The sequence below is a fragment of the Schistocerca gregaria genome, chromosome 4 (assembly GCF_023897955.1).
Source record: "Schistocerca gregaria isolate iqSchGreg1 chromosome 4, iqSchGreg1.2, whole genome shotgun sequence".
Lineage (NCBI taxonomy): Eukaryota > Metazoa > Arthropoda > Insecta > Orthoptera > Acrididae > Schistocerca > Schistocerca gregaria.
This window is the reverse complement of record NC_064923.1, coordinates 555,732,511-555,747,408: the sequence shown is the minus strand read 5'-3', so window position 1 is coordinate 555,747,408 and position 14,898 is coordinate 555,732,511. Positions and strand designations below refer to the sequence as shown.

Sequence of the window (14,898 nt, the reverse complement as noted above, 5' to 3'; positions counted from 1 at the left end):
TCAAAAATGAGATCGACAGGAACTGCAAAATGGCTAAACAGAGATGGCTAGAGGACAAATGTAAGGATGTAGAGGCTTATCTCACTAGGGGTAAGATAGATACTGCCTACAGGAAAATTAAAGAGACCTTTAAAGAAAAGAGAACCACTTGTACGAATATCAAGAGCTCAGATGGAAACCCAGTTCTAAGCAAAGAAGGGAAAGCCGAAAGGTGGAAGGAGTATATAGAGGGTCTATACAAGAGCGATGTACTTGAGGACAATATTATGGAAATAAAAGAGGATGTAGATGAAGATGAAATGGGAGATACGATACTGCGTGAAGAGTTTGACCGGGCACTGAACGACCTGAGTCGAAACAAGGCCCCGGAGTAGACAACATTCCATTGGAACTACTGACGGCGATTGGGAGAGCCAGTCCTGACATAACTGTACCATCTGGTGAGCACGATGCATGAAACAGGCGAAATACCCTCAGACTTCAGGAAGAATATAATAATTCCAATCGCAAAGAAAGCAGGTGTTGACAGATGTGAAAATTACCGAACTATCAGTTTAATAAGCCACAGCTGAAAAATAGTAACACGAATTCTTTACAGACGAATGAAAAAACTAGTAGAAGCCGACCTCGGGGAAGATCAGTTTGGATTCCGTAGAAATACTGGACCATGTGAGGCAATACTGACCTTACGACTTACAGAAAGCTTTTGACAATGTTGACTGGAATACTCTCTTTCAAATTCTAAAGGTGGCAGGGGTGAAATGCAGGGAGCGAAGGGCTATTTACGGTTTGTACAGAAACCAGATTGCAGTTATTAGAGTCGAGGGACATGAAAGGGCGGCAGTGGTTGGGAAGGGAGTGAGACAGGGTTGTAGCCTCTCCCCGATGTTATTCAATCTGTATATTGAGCAAGCAGTGAAGAAAACAATAGAAAAATTCGGAGTAGGTATTAAAATCCATGGAGAAGAAATAAAAACTTTGAGGTTCGCCGATGACATCGTAATTCTGTCAGAGACAGCAAAGGACTTGGAAGAGCAGTTGAACGGAATGGATAGTGTCTTGAAAGCAGGATATAAGATGAACATCAACAAAAGCAAAACGAGGATAATGGAACGTAGTCAAATTAAGTCGGGTGATGCTGAGGGAATTAGATTAGGAAATGAGACACTTAAAGTAGTAAAGGAGGTTTGCTATTTGGGGTGCAAAATAAATGATGATGGTCGAAGTAGAGAGGATATAAAATTTAGACTGGCAATGGCAAGGAAAGCGTTTCTGAAGAAGAGAAATTTGTTAACATCGAGTATAGATTTAAGTGTCAGGAAGTCATTTCTGAAAGTATTTGTATGGAGTGTAGCCATGTATGGAAGTGAAACATGGACGATAAATAGTTTGGACAAGAATACAATAGAGGTTTTGAAATGTGGTGCTACAGAAGAATGCTGAAGATTAGATGGGTAGATCACATAACTAATGAGGAAGTATTGAATAGGATTGGGGAGAAGAGAAGTTTGTGGCACAACTTGACCAGAAGAAGGGATCGGTTGGTTGGAAATTTTCTGAGGATCAAGGGATCACCAATTTAGTATTGGAGGGCAGCGTGGAGGGTAAAAATCGTAGAGGGAGACTAAGAGATGAATACACTAAGCAGATTCAGAAGGATGTAGGTTGCAGTAGGTACTGGGAGATGAAGCAGCTTGCACAGGATAGGGTAGCATGGAGAGCTGCATCAAACCAGTCTCAGGACTGAAGACAACAACAACAACAACAACAACAACAACATACAGCAACTGTTTCTTATCTAGTTGATCAGTAACAATTACGTAACTAAAATATTCACTTTATTGTCGTCATTGAAATATATATCATAGGGATGGATTATGACCTGAGTCCTGAGCTTCATCTTCTTCAACTACCGTAATTTTTAGAGAAATCACAAGTGACAACGAATTAGGATTCTTTCAGATTTTCTTTTGTGCAATTAAAAAAAAAACATCCCTGCTGCTTGACAATGGAGTCATGCCGAACCAAAGGGGACAACTTGCTGCAGAATAAGTCAATGAACTATTGTGAATCTTTCTTCAAAGTGAATAGATCACAACGATTAACTGAAACCCTCTAGTGAAATTATGTTTTTTCAGTTGAATTTTCAGCAAAAGGTTCTTAAAAAATTTTACTCGTCTCTGTTCCAGCTGGAGAGTAAACACATTTCCTCATGCTGCAATCGATGGACGATGAGATCCAAAGCACACTGGCGAGACATTGTTTGTAATTTTGTATTTTATTTTTTGTTACTGTTTTCAGTCTAGTATTTTTTGTCATTAGGTTTACGTTTTGGTGATTTGCGCACAGACAAATAGTGTGCGTGTCACTTTGACCAGCTAACATACAATGTTTATGTCTCTATTCAGCAAATTTAGAGAAACCTATTTCTATGCTGGATACTCGTCTTTAAAATTTTTTATGTTGCTTTAAGGTTACACAATATGAGTCTTTCCGAAATCTTTGGTTTACTTCCGTCTGATTCAGGAACTGTCACACAGTCTTTAATACTTGGCATTGTCATACTAACTACATCATTTTAAAAAATGAATGTGCAACTCCCACTGCCTCTATTGGCAATTTTTCTCCGTGTTTTAAATTTAGACCTTCCAAAAAGCCTTTTTCTTTAAGACTTCTTTTTGACTGTCTGGTCATGAAGTTCTGCTCATTAAATTCAAGCAACATCTTTCTAATGCTCCAATTTTCTGGTAAACATGGTAGAAGCATTAGCCTTTTCGTCCTAATCGCCCAAATGGAAAACTTTTCTTCAGATTTTTTTACAGCTTCCTATTTCTCAATGTTACTATCGCTTTCTGATGACTAACTTTCAACGAAAGCAGAGAAAACTTTACGTTTCATAGCAGTGGAGATTTTTCTTACTTTCGATTTGTAATACTTCGTGTACTCCATTTTCATCTTAGAAATGGGAGACTCGCCCAGCTGTTCAGTAGCGTGACTGCACAACCTATGAAGAAGCTATAAATTCTGTATCACTGTGCAATAATGTTTCTTAGTGAGAGCGATCATGTTCACCATTTTTGTCACTTAGGGACTGCGCATTTTTTAACATAGTGTCACAGATTTTAGAACCACTGGCTATTTGCATATACGATTCAGGCATCCATGATATCACTTTTGTGAGCTTTCCGCTGTCTCTAACAAAGTGATATGTTTTCTGTAACGGATTGCAACGCTATATTCTCAATGTAATTGTTTCCATCTTGAGGGGTGATGTGTCACTTTCCATTTTGAGGGAAAAACTCAGACGCACTTAACGTTAAAGCAGAAAATCAGATGTTAAAAATTAGCCAAAAACTTTTACGTTTTCATGATTGATTTTAAGTCACTTTATAGCTTCCAATAACATCTTTTTTTACTGAAGTACTAAATGCTTGGCCTAAGCAGTGAGTAATTTTTAATACCATTTCACAAGTAAGTAACTTGTTACACACAACCAACTCAGAATACATCCAGTGAGGAAATGCTACATGCTCTATGACAGTGCATATTGTTGTAACAATTAACATGAGTACACAGTCGAATTATTGGAAATAGAGTATCTGTTTCATTTTTTATTAATGAATTAATTATCATACTAAACTTGTTTTGACCCGTGATTTACAACAATACTAGCTCTTCATGGAATAAGTTTGGAAATTCTAAAATACGTACTTTATGAGAAAAGAAATTGAAATTTTAAATTTTGTTTTGAAAAGACCTTTCTTATTTTCTTATATTAATCTATGTGTTATTGTACACCATACGTAATGGCTTGAACAATGCTATATAAAACGGCATTTATCCAAGATTGTAGCTGAATTACGAATGCTTCTACAGCAGTTCTAAATACAGCCATTCCCTGTTTTGATCCCATTTATGATAACTTTACAGCTCTGTCACTAAAAACAAGTTGACATATCTCAGTAAAAGTTCATATTTCTCTAAGTCTGTACCAACACTACGCCTGTGCCAAAATTCAAGAAAATCTGAGATGGTGAGATATAGAGCTTGTGTTGATTTGATGTGGAATAACCCGTGCGTGTTAAGGGTGGTATGTGACTGTTTTAGCATAGGTGACTGTTGATTCTGTATGGAGTGTAATGTGATGTTAGTTTATTGTGTACTGTTACGATGGAGAAGACAGAATGTGAAACCCGCTACCAGCACACTGCACAGAGGGGCCCGCCTATTTCAGCACCTATGGCTGTCGGAAGGTTCACCATCAACAGTGTTGCATGCCCTCTCTCCTTGTCCATCGTCATTTTTAAAAGTCCTTGAAGCAAGAATTAAAAAATATTAATGAAAAGCTGAAGGTAGAGCAACATCTTGGCCATGCATTTACTCAAGACGAGATTAATAGAGTAAAATCGGATGAATGGGGACAATGGATGAACAAGAACAATTTTACAATATTGATTCTCCAGAAGAAATGAACTGCATATAATAATGATACTACCATCTCCAGTTGAATGTCTGTACTCAATGTATCAACAATCGTCTAACAGAATACCAGTCTAGTGTCTTCTTCTGAATTTCTTACAACAAATACCAGTCGTTAAAGGCAAGAGGAACAGAAACTTTTTCTTCTAATATTTTGTTTCTTAAATTTAGTATAATTAGTTAACCGTTAATTTGATTGTATATTTATTTATGGTAAATTTTAAATCGGCGGTGTGGAATGAGGTTATGGTACTTCTATTCATGCATAGCGATTTTTCAGTGTTGCCAACCTGCGTATACTAAAAACACACCTGTTTGGGTAAATAGGGACACTAAATGAAGGCTGAAGAGGGACAAACACATTTTGCTGATTTATTTTTTACTATTCCCTCGGAGATTAGCGACGATAAAGGTGGTTGACTTGAAGGTGAATGCGCAAAGCTATTACTTCATTCCGCCAAGCGAGGACCATATGTCACGGCCTAGAACTATTTGGTAGGTCCCGTTCATGTCATCACTATCCTCTACAAATTGGTAATGACGATTAGTTGAAGAAGAAATGTGGACAAATTACGTTTACAGTCGGACAGGGAAAGCAATTAATACAAAGGATGTTTAGCCTGTCTTCTTGCGTGTTCGGACTGGATTCTGACGTATGGCAGCTGCTTTTTTCTTCGTAGAACAAAATGAAATGGACCATAAGTTTTCGAAACAACATCAAATGGCAGGAATTAACTGGATTATTGCTTTTCGTAAGTGCAGTCCTCAAATCACAGTTAGGAGGACTGCAAGTTTCTTAATAAACTTAATAAACTTTGAGTAATATTTTATATTTTTGGATGAAGCAACGGAAGAAGTAAATTTGTTTGATAAGCCATAAATGATTTATAATTGTAATGAATGAGGTAGTCAAATTAATAATAAACTAAACAAGAATATATTTGCAGCGAAAGGTTGCAAAGCTGTTTATTCGCAGACGTAGCGATGGGTGACCGCAGACTTGAGTTGAGAGAGGTGAACTTGTTACAAATCTTGATTCCACATATGTTGTGGGAAATTTCATTCCACAAATGACAATATTTAAAGGCAAAAGAGTTTATCCTATATTTTCTGACGGTTTTTCTAATGGCTCATTGGTAACAATGACAACACTGAGGTTGGATAAACTAAGGTGCCTTTTTGAAGTGGTTGCGCCATTTTTATAGTTCCTGTAAGATGTCTCTTACTTCTTGATGGACACACTTCCCATAAAAGTTTACAGACAGTGGAGTTTTGCGAGGCAAATCACGTACGTATGATTTGTTTGCCTAGTCATACAACACATCGACTTCAGCTATTTTTCAAACCACTGAAGTCGTATTATGACAAAAAGTGTAATGCTTTCTTGAGAAACATCCAGGGAGGAAGGACTAGTAACAAGTACTATTTTGGAAAGATATTCAAAGCAGACTGTTTGAAAGCAGTTACAGCAGCTATTGCTGAGAGCGGATTCAGATCAACTGGGGTTTGTCCTTACAAACGCAAATATTCTCTCTGAGCATTATTTTCTTCCTTGTAATTTTTCCTTCCTGTGTAATTTAATGTAAGGGTAAGACTTAGTACATAAGTGTATAAAATGTTATGGACCCAGTACAATAAGTAAAAGAAAAAGAAATTCTGGTTGTAATGTTTTGTGTGTTATATATTTAAGAAATGGCCTGTAAACGAGTGAACTGACTAGCTGGAACATTACTTGAAGAATGTCATCTCTTTTTAAGTATAATATTATTTCAAAACAATTATGTTGCGCGAATGTACGCTCTTTTGTCAAAGGAATATTTCAAGTTGTCTAACAAAAATGTAACGCAACGTGTATGAACTATGAATTCACAATAACAATATCAGGGAAATGAGCCTGTGGCTGGTACGAAATGGAGGAAATTAAGTTTTCGTTGTTTGTTGTTGTTGTGGTCTTCAGTCCTGAGACTGGTTTGATGCAGCTCTCCATGCTACTCTATCTTGTGCACGCTTCTTCATCTCCCAATACCTACTGCAACCTACATCCTTCTGAATCTGCTTAGGGTAGTCATCTCTTGGTCTCCGTCTACGATTTTTACCCTCCACGCTGCCCTCCAATACTACATTGGTGCTCCCTTGATGCCTCAGAACATGTCCTACCAACCAATCCCTTCTACTAGTCAAGTTGTGCCACAAACTTCTCTTCTCCCCAATCCTATTCAGTACTTCCTCATTAGTTATGTGATCTACCCACCTAATCTTCAGCATTCTTCTGTAGCACCACATTTCGAAAGCTTCTATTCTCTTCTTGTCCAAACTATTTATCGTCCATGTTTCACTTCAATAAATGGCTACACTCCATACAAATACTTTCAGAAATGACTTCCTGACTCTTAAATCTGTACTCGATGTTAACAAATTTCTCTTCTTCAGAAACGCTTTCCTTGCCACTGCCAGTCTACATTTTATATCCTCTCTACTTCGACCATCATCAGTTATTTTGCTCCCCAAATAGCAAAACTCCTTTACTACTTTAAGTGTCTCATTTCCTAATCTAATTCCCTCAGCATCACCCGACTTAATTTCACTACGTTCCATTACCCTCGTTTTGCTTTTGTTGATGTTCATCTTATATCCTCCTTTCAAGACACTATCCATTCCGTTCAACTGCTCTTCCAAGTCCTTTGCTGTCTCTGACAGAATTACGATGTCATCGGCGAACCTCAACATTTTTATTTCTTCTCCATGCATTTTAATACCTACTCCGAATTTTTCTTTTGTTTCCTTTACTGCTTGCTCAATATACAGATTGAATAACATCGGGGAGAGGCTACAACCCTGTCTCACTCCATTCCCAACCACTGCCGCCCTTTCACGTCCCTCGACTCTAATAACTGCCATCTGGTTTCTGTTCAAACCGTAAATAGCCCTTCGCTCCCTGTATTTCACCCCTGCCACCTTCAGAATTTGAAAGAGAGCATTCCAGTCAACATTGTCAAAAGCCTTCACCAAGTCCACAAATACCAGAAACGTAGGTTTGCCCTTCCTTATTCTAGCTTCTAAGGTAAGTCGTAGGGACAGTATTGCCTCACGTGTTCCAACATTTCTACGGAATCCAAACTTATCTTCCCCGAGGCCGGCTTCTACTAGTTTTTCCATTCGTCTGTAAAGAATTCGCGTTAGTATTTTGCAGCTGTGACTTATTAAACTGATAGTTCGGTAATTTTCACATCTGTCAACACCATTTCCATAATATTGCGCCTCAAGTACATCGCCCTTGTATAGACCCTCTATATACTCCTTCCACCTTTCTGCTTTCCCTTCTTTGCTTAGAACTGGGTTTCCATTTGAGCTCTTGATGCTCATACAAGTGGTTCTCTTATCTCCAAAGGTGTCTTTAACTTTCCTGTAGGCAGTATCTATCTTACCCCTAGTGAGATAAGCCTCTACATCCTTACATTTGTCCTCTGGCCATCCCTGCTTAGCCATCTTTCACTTCCTGTCGATCTCATTTTTGAGACGTCTGTATTCCTTTTTGCCTGCTTCATTTACTGCATTTTTATATTTTCTCCTTTCATCAATTTAATTAAATTTTTCTTCTGTTACCCAAGGATTTCTAATAGCCCTCGTCTTTTTACCTACTTGATCCCCTGCTGCCTTCACTACTTCATCCCTCAAAGCTACCCATCCTTCTTCCACCGTATTTCTTTCCCCCATTCCTGTCAATTGCTCCCTTATGATCTCCCTGAAACTCTGTACAACCTCTGGTTCTTTTAGTTTATCCAGGTCCCATCTCCTTAAATTCCCGCCTTTTTGCAGTTTCTTTGGTTTTAATCTACAGGTCATAACCAATAGATTGTGGTCAGAGTACACATCTGCTCCTGGAAATGTCTTACACTTTAAAACCTGGTTCCTAAATCACTGTGTTACCATTATATAATATATCTGAAACCTGTCAGTATCTCCAAGCTACTTCCATGTATACAGCCTTCTTCTAAGATTCTTGAACCAAGTGTTAGCTATGATTAAGTTGTGCTCTGTGCAAAATTCTACCAGGCGGCTTCCTCTTTCATTTCTTTGTCCCACTCCATATTCACCTACTACGTTTCCTTCTCTCCCTTTTCCTACTACCGAATTCCAGTTACCCATGACTATTACATTTTCGTCACCCTTCGCTATCTGAATAATTTATTTTATTTGATTATACATTTCTTCAATTTCTTCGTCATCTGCAGAGCTAGTTGGCATATAAACTTGTACTAATGTAGTAGGTGTGGGCTTCGTATCTATCTTGGCCACAAGAGTGCGTTCACTATGCTGTTTGTAGTAACTTACCCGCATTCCTATTTTCGTGTTCATTATTAAACCTACTCCTGCATTACCCCTATTTGATTTTGTGTTTATAACCCCGTAGTCACCTGACAAAAAGTCTAGTTCCTCCTGACACCGAACTTCACTAATTCCCACTGTATCTAACTTGAACCTATCCATTTCCCTTTTTAAATTTTCAAACATACCTGCCGATTAAGGGATCTGACATTCCACGCTCCGATTCATAGAACGCCAGTTTTCTTTCTCCTGATAACTACATCCTCTTGAGTTCTCCCCGCCCGGAGTTCCGAATGGGGGACTATTTTACCTCCGGAATATTTTACCCAAGAGGACACCATCATCATTTAATCATACAGTAAAGCTGCATACCCTCGGGAAAAATTACGGCCGTAGTTTCCCCTTGCTTTCAGCCGTTCGCAGTACCAGCACAGCAAGGCCGTTTTGGTTATTGTTACGAGGCCAGATCAGTCAATCATCCAGACTGTTGCCCTTGCAACTACTGAAAAGGCTGCTGCCCCTCTTCAGGAACCACACGTTTGTCTGGTCTCTCAACAGATACCCCTCCGTTGTGGTTGCACCTACGGTACGACTGTCTGTATCGCTGAGGCACGCAAGCCTCCCCACGAACGGCAAGGTCCATGGTTCATGGGGGGAGGTATGTTTTCGTATGTTTCGAGAAAACAGCGAGGACTGAAGCTGCTCTCAGAAATCTAATACTCACATCTTGTCTTCTCTCCATCAAACTGAGAAGACGTATTTTGTGCGTCTCTGTAGTAGATATAGATTTCATTTGTAATTAAGTATTTTATACACGGGTCATAGCCTTGCTTTCCTTTTATAAGTAAACTTTATCTTCGCAATTATTCACTTGTGAGTGAATTATGGTTTCTGTCATATTTGTTTCTGAAAAGCTAGCTGGAAACGCGAGCTCAGCAGATGATGGTTAAGAGATGCAATGTGCCGAATGCAATTCGCGTTCAGCTTATTGACTTCATTCTGCTATAAGCAGGGCGCGTCCCTGATATTACTTGCGAATCAGCTAATAGTGACTTGCGATGATTTTGTACAAGTGCACACTACGTATGATCTGGCCATTGTCTCCGAACTGTTAATCTGATTCTCTCGCTTCTGTTAGATGCAGACACAGAACTGACGGTGGCGGTAAATTACTACGGCTCGTAAATGGCAAAAACTTCAGGAGCCAATTTTATTATCAAATCATTGCATTCTTTTTAATATGCGTGTCAGATGCAGTAGGAAGAATATAAGCCAGCATCAAAAATGACCATTACTCCACTGCTCAATAAGAGAGAAATTTAATCTATTTGTCAACTTGATTTTTTACAAAGTTCGTTAATTTATTCAACGTGTCATAATTCACATTTAACTGTAATATGACGTGAACTCATTAATTTGTGAGTAAAAGACAGAGGTCGGTACACCGTATCTCGAGAAATTGGCATAAATTAACATAACTAAAGTCAATAAGGAGCAAATGCAGTAAGACTGAGTTAATGAAAGATGCAATATCTCTAAAATAATAATCAATAACGTGAAAGAAGGAATTTTTACAAGTACTTAGGAAGTCACTTTTATGTTTATTTTCATATATATGTAATTTAACAAATCTACAAATAAGATGGGCTACGAGTGTCTCTGTGGGCTTGTAGATTCAAAGACAATACCGAATAGGGCAAGCACGTTTGTGCTACCACGGATGTTTTTTTTTTACGTTGTATGTTGTGCATTTATACACAATGGTCAATCCTGCGATAGTAGATATTTCATACCTGTGGGCGCGAACAAGGATGTGTTTCCAGAATGAGATTTTCACTCTGCAGCGGAGTGTGCGCTGATATGAAACTTCCTGGCAGATTAAAACTGTGTGCCCGACCGAGACTCGAACTCGGGACCTTTGCCTTTCGCGGGCAAGTGCTCTACCAACTGAGCTACCGAAGCACGACTCACGCCCGGTACTCACAGCTTTACTTCTGCCAGTATCCGTCTCCTACCTTCCAAACTTTACAGAAGCTCTTCTGGCAAACATGCAGAACTAGCACTCCTGAAAGAAAGGACACTGTGGAGACATGGCTTAGCCACAGCCTAGGGGATGTTCCCAGAATAAGATTTTCACTCTGCGCCGGAGTGTGCGCTGATATGAAACTTCCTGGCAGATTAAAACTGTGTGCCCGACCGAGACTCGAACTCGGGACCTTTGCCTTTCGCGGGCAAGTGCTCTACCACCTGAGCTACCGAAGCAAGACTCACGGCCAGTGCTCACAGCTTTACTTCTGCCAGTATCCGTCTCCTACCTTCCAAACTTTACAGAAGCTCTTCTGGCAAACATGCAGAACTAGCACTCCTGAAAGAAAGGATACTGTGGAGACATGGCTTAGCCACAGGCTGGGGGATGTTTCTAGAATGAGATTTTCACTCTGCAGCGGAGTGTGCGCTGATATGAAACTTCCTGGCAGATTAAAACTGTGTGCCCGACCGAGACTCGGTCCTTTGCCTTTCGCGGGCAAGTGCTCTACCAGAGTGAAAATCTCATTCTGGAAACATCCCCCAGGCTGTGGCTAAGCCATGTCTCCACAGTATCCTTTCTTTCAGGAGTGCTAGTTCTGCATGTTTGCCAGAAGAGCTTCTGTAAAGTGTGGAAGGTAGGAGACGGATACTGGCAGAAGTAAAGCTGTGAGTAACGGGCGTAAGTCTTGCTTCGGTAGCTCAGCTGGTAGAGCACTTGCCCGCGAAAGGCAAAGGTCCCGAGTTCGAGTCTCGGTCGGGCATACAGTTTTAATCTGCCAGGAAGTTTCAAGGATGTGTTGATAGAATCATAATGAAATTGTGTACAGGTGCAACTTAAACAAATATTAAAAATGAAAAGGAATATGAAAATCGTGCCCTAGGTAATAGACGACAGTCAAAGAAACGACAAAGTTATATTAAACATTTAATGTAAATATTACTGTCAAAACTATTATGTATAATGTGTATCAGAAAATTTTTAAGTTACTGTTAATGAAAATAATATTCTGATTCGTTGGGGATAAAAATACATAGGGATCGGTAACATAAAAACGGATAGAACACGAAGAAACGTGTGTCACAGTGGACTTCCTATTGTAAATAAAAGGATTTCTGTTAACTAAAAAAGGACAGCAGTTCACGTTCTATGAGTAACACTTGTGGGGCACTGTATGTACAATGGCATGGTGCGATAATCAAACTCATAAAATGCTGTGGTAACAGAGATTTCAGCAAATTCGGTTCAATAATGAGCGCGCAAATGACAGGCCAAAGTTGGCGGAAGTTCGTGCGTCCGTAAGAAGAGCAATGCGTGAAGCATGCAAATGCCACGCCCTAGCAAAAGATCTTGCCGAGAACCTGAGAAAATTCTGGTCCTGCGTAAAATCACTAAGCGGTTCGAAAGTTCCTATCAAGTCACTCGTCGGGCAGTATGGGGTGGCAATAGAAGACAACAAAAGGAGAAGCGGAAGTCTTAAATTTCACATTTAAGACATCATTCACGCAGGAGGATCGATCGTACAAATATATCGTGGTTTGTCTGTCGTACAGGCTCCCGCATCGAGGACATAGAAATTTGCATCCGTGGCGTAGAGAAGCAACTGAAAGCCCTGAAACAAATAAGTCACAAGATCCAGATGGAATCCCAGATACCTGTTACAGAGAGTACTGAATGGAATTGGCCCCTTGGCAGTGGTCCACAAGCCCACGACGGCTGCCGCAGTCCACTTCAGCCCTCCGCCGCCCCACACCGAACCCAGGGGTTATTGTGCGGCCCTCGGTGGACCCCCCGCCCCCAGGGAACGTCTCATACTAGACGAGTGTAACCCCTCTGTTTGCGTGGTGGAAAAATGTTCAAATGTGTGTGAAATCTTATGGGACTTAACTGCTAAGGTCATCAGTCCCTAAGCTTAAAAACTACTTAACCTAAATTATCCTAAGTACAATCACACACACCCATGTGCGAGGGAGGATTCGAACCTCCGCCGGGACCAGCCGCACAGTCCATGACTGCAGCGTCTGAGACCGCTCGGCTAATCCCGTGCGGTTTGCGTGGTAGAGTAATGGTGGTGTACGCGTACATGGAGAACTTGTTTGCGCAGCAATCACCGACACAGTGTAGCTGAGGCGGAATAAGGGGAACCAGCCCGCATTCGCCGTGGCAGATGGAAAACCGCCTAAAAAGCATCCACAGCCTGGCCGGCTCACTGGACCTCGACCTAAGTCCGCCGGGCGGATTCGTGCCGGGGACCACGCGCTCCTTCCCACTCCGGAAAGCCAAGTGGCCTCGTACTTAGACTGCGTTTGTCTCGAATCTCTCGCGTAGTGAAAAGTCCCAAAGGAATGGAGAAAATGGGTGGTGACATCTGTATACAAGAGAGGTAAAAGAACTGACCCGCATAATTACAGATCAATCTCCTGAACATCGGTTTGCTCCAGAATTCTTGAACACATTCCGAGTTCGGATATAATGAATTTCCTGGAGCAGAGAAGCTTCTGTCCACAAATTAGTACCGATTTTGAAAGCTCGTGTGAAAATCAGTTTGCCCTTCTATCACATGATATCCTACAAACCATGGACGAAGAGCAACAGGCAGATTCCGAATTGTTAGATTTTCCCAGATACTGTATATAAGTGGTTCGAAGCCTTTTTATGTTATAGAACCCAGTACGTGCTCCTCGATGGCGAGTGTTCATCACAGACGAGGGTTTCGTGGGGAATAGGACAGCTTTTATTATCTGTACAAGGTGTTCGGAAATTCCTGTTACAAACTAAGAGCACTTATAGAGGGATGTGAGTACATAATATTTTGAATAGGAGTCCACGTCCGGAACCGTACTGTTTCCATTCTACGATGGTTTCAGTTCAGATGTGTAATGCGTCCACGTCTGCTAAGGGAAAGAGAAAAGTCTCAGAGTTTCTTGTCCTGGTATGTAGTAGGGTAGACAGGATAACGTGTGCTACTTCGGACGGTCACCTGACGTCAGTTAACGTCTGCCTTGTTTAATTTACGAGACACCTGTAGAGACGAATGAAGATCTGCAGGCATGAGATCTCGACCCTGCACTAGAAATTGAACAGTCACTAAATGAGATGGAGAGTGTGTACCAGAACATGATTCGTATGTATAATTTCTGTAACAACGTTAGTGGTCGCCACATCGGGCTGCTGTTGTAATGCATCAGTGTTGTTGTGTACGTACAATATATTGGGTTCTTATTTGTTTTGAAACAATGTTAACACGTAGTGTTCATTGTTAATACAAATAAATGTGCTTATGTGATGTTTCATTATGTTTCCTTTCGAACTGTTGCCTAATAACTGTACTGCAACACGCTTAATTCAATTCCTCAAGCAGAAGTGGATGAGTTAAACATGTGAACTGAAACCGTCGTAGAATGGAAACAGTAATTTCTGAAAATGGGCTCCTATTCAAATTAATATGTACCCACTCCCCTCAACTTAATAACGGTAACTTCCGACCACCTTGTATACGTAAATGACCTGATGGACAGGGTAAGCAGCAATTTACGGCTGTTTGCTGATGATGCTCAGGTGCAAGGTGTGACTAAAGGAATATACAAAATTTCTAGTCGGTGTGATGAATGACAGCTTGTTCTGAATCTAGAAAAATATACGTTAAAGTGGATGGATAGGAAAAACAGTCTTGTAACGTTCGAATACAGCATTAGCAGGGTGTAGCTTGATACAGTCACCTCGATTAACTATCTAGGCGCAATGTTACAAAGCAACATGAAATAAAATGAGCGTTTCACTTTACCAGTAGTGAAGGCGAACGCCCGACCTCGTTTTATTGGGAGAAATTTGGGGAAATGTACCTTATCCATAAAGGAGAAGGCGTATAGAACGCTAGTGCAACCCATTCGTGAGTAGTATTCGAGTGTTTGGGATCCCCACCAGGTCGGATTACAATAACTCAGAGGTGAGTTGCTACATTTGTTACCGGTAAGTTCGATCAGCATGCAAGTATTACGTAAATGCTTCGTGAACTCAAATGGTAATTCCTGGATGGAAAATAGTGCTCTTTCTGCAAGGCCCTACTG

General features: G+C 40.5%; 1 non-coding gene across 1 annotated transcript; it reads right to left on the bottom strand.

Moving 5' to 3' along the window:
- Nucleotides 1-10,693: 10,693 nt before the first annotated feature.
- Nucleotides 10,694-10,768, bottom strand: Trnas-cga (transfer RNA serine (anticodon CGA)). Its single transcript has one exon. It is a non-coding gene; the product is annotated as a tRNA-Ser (tRNA).
- Nucleotides 10,769-14,898: the final 4,130 nt, after the last annotated feature.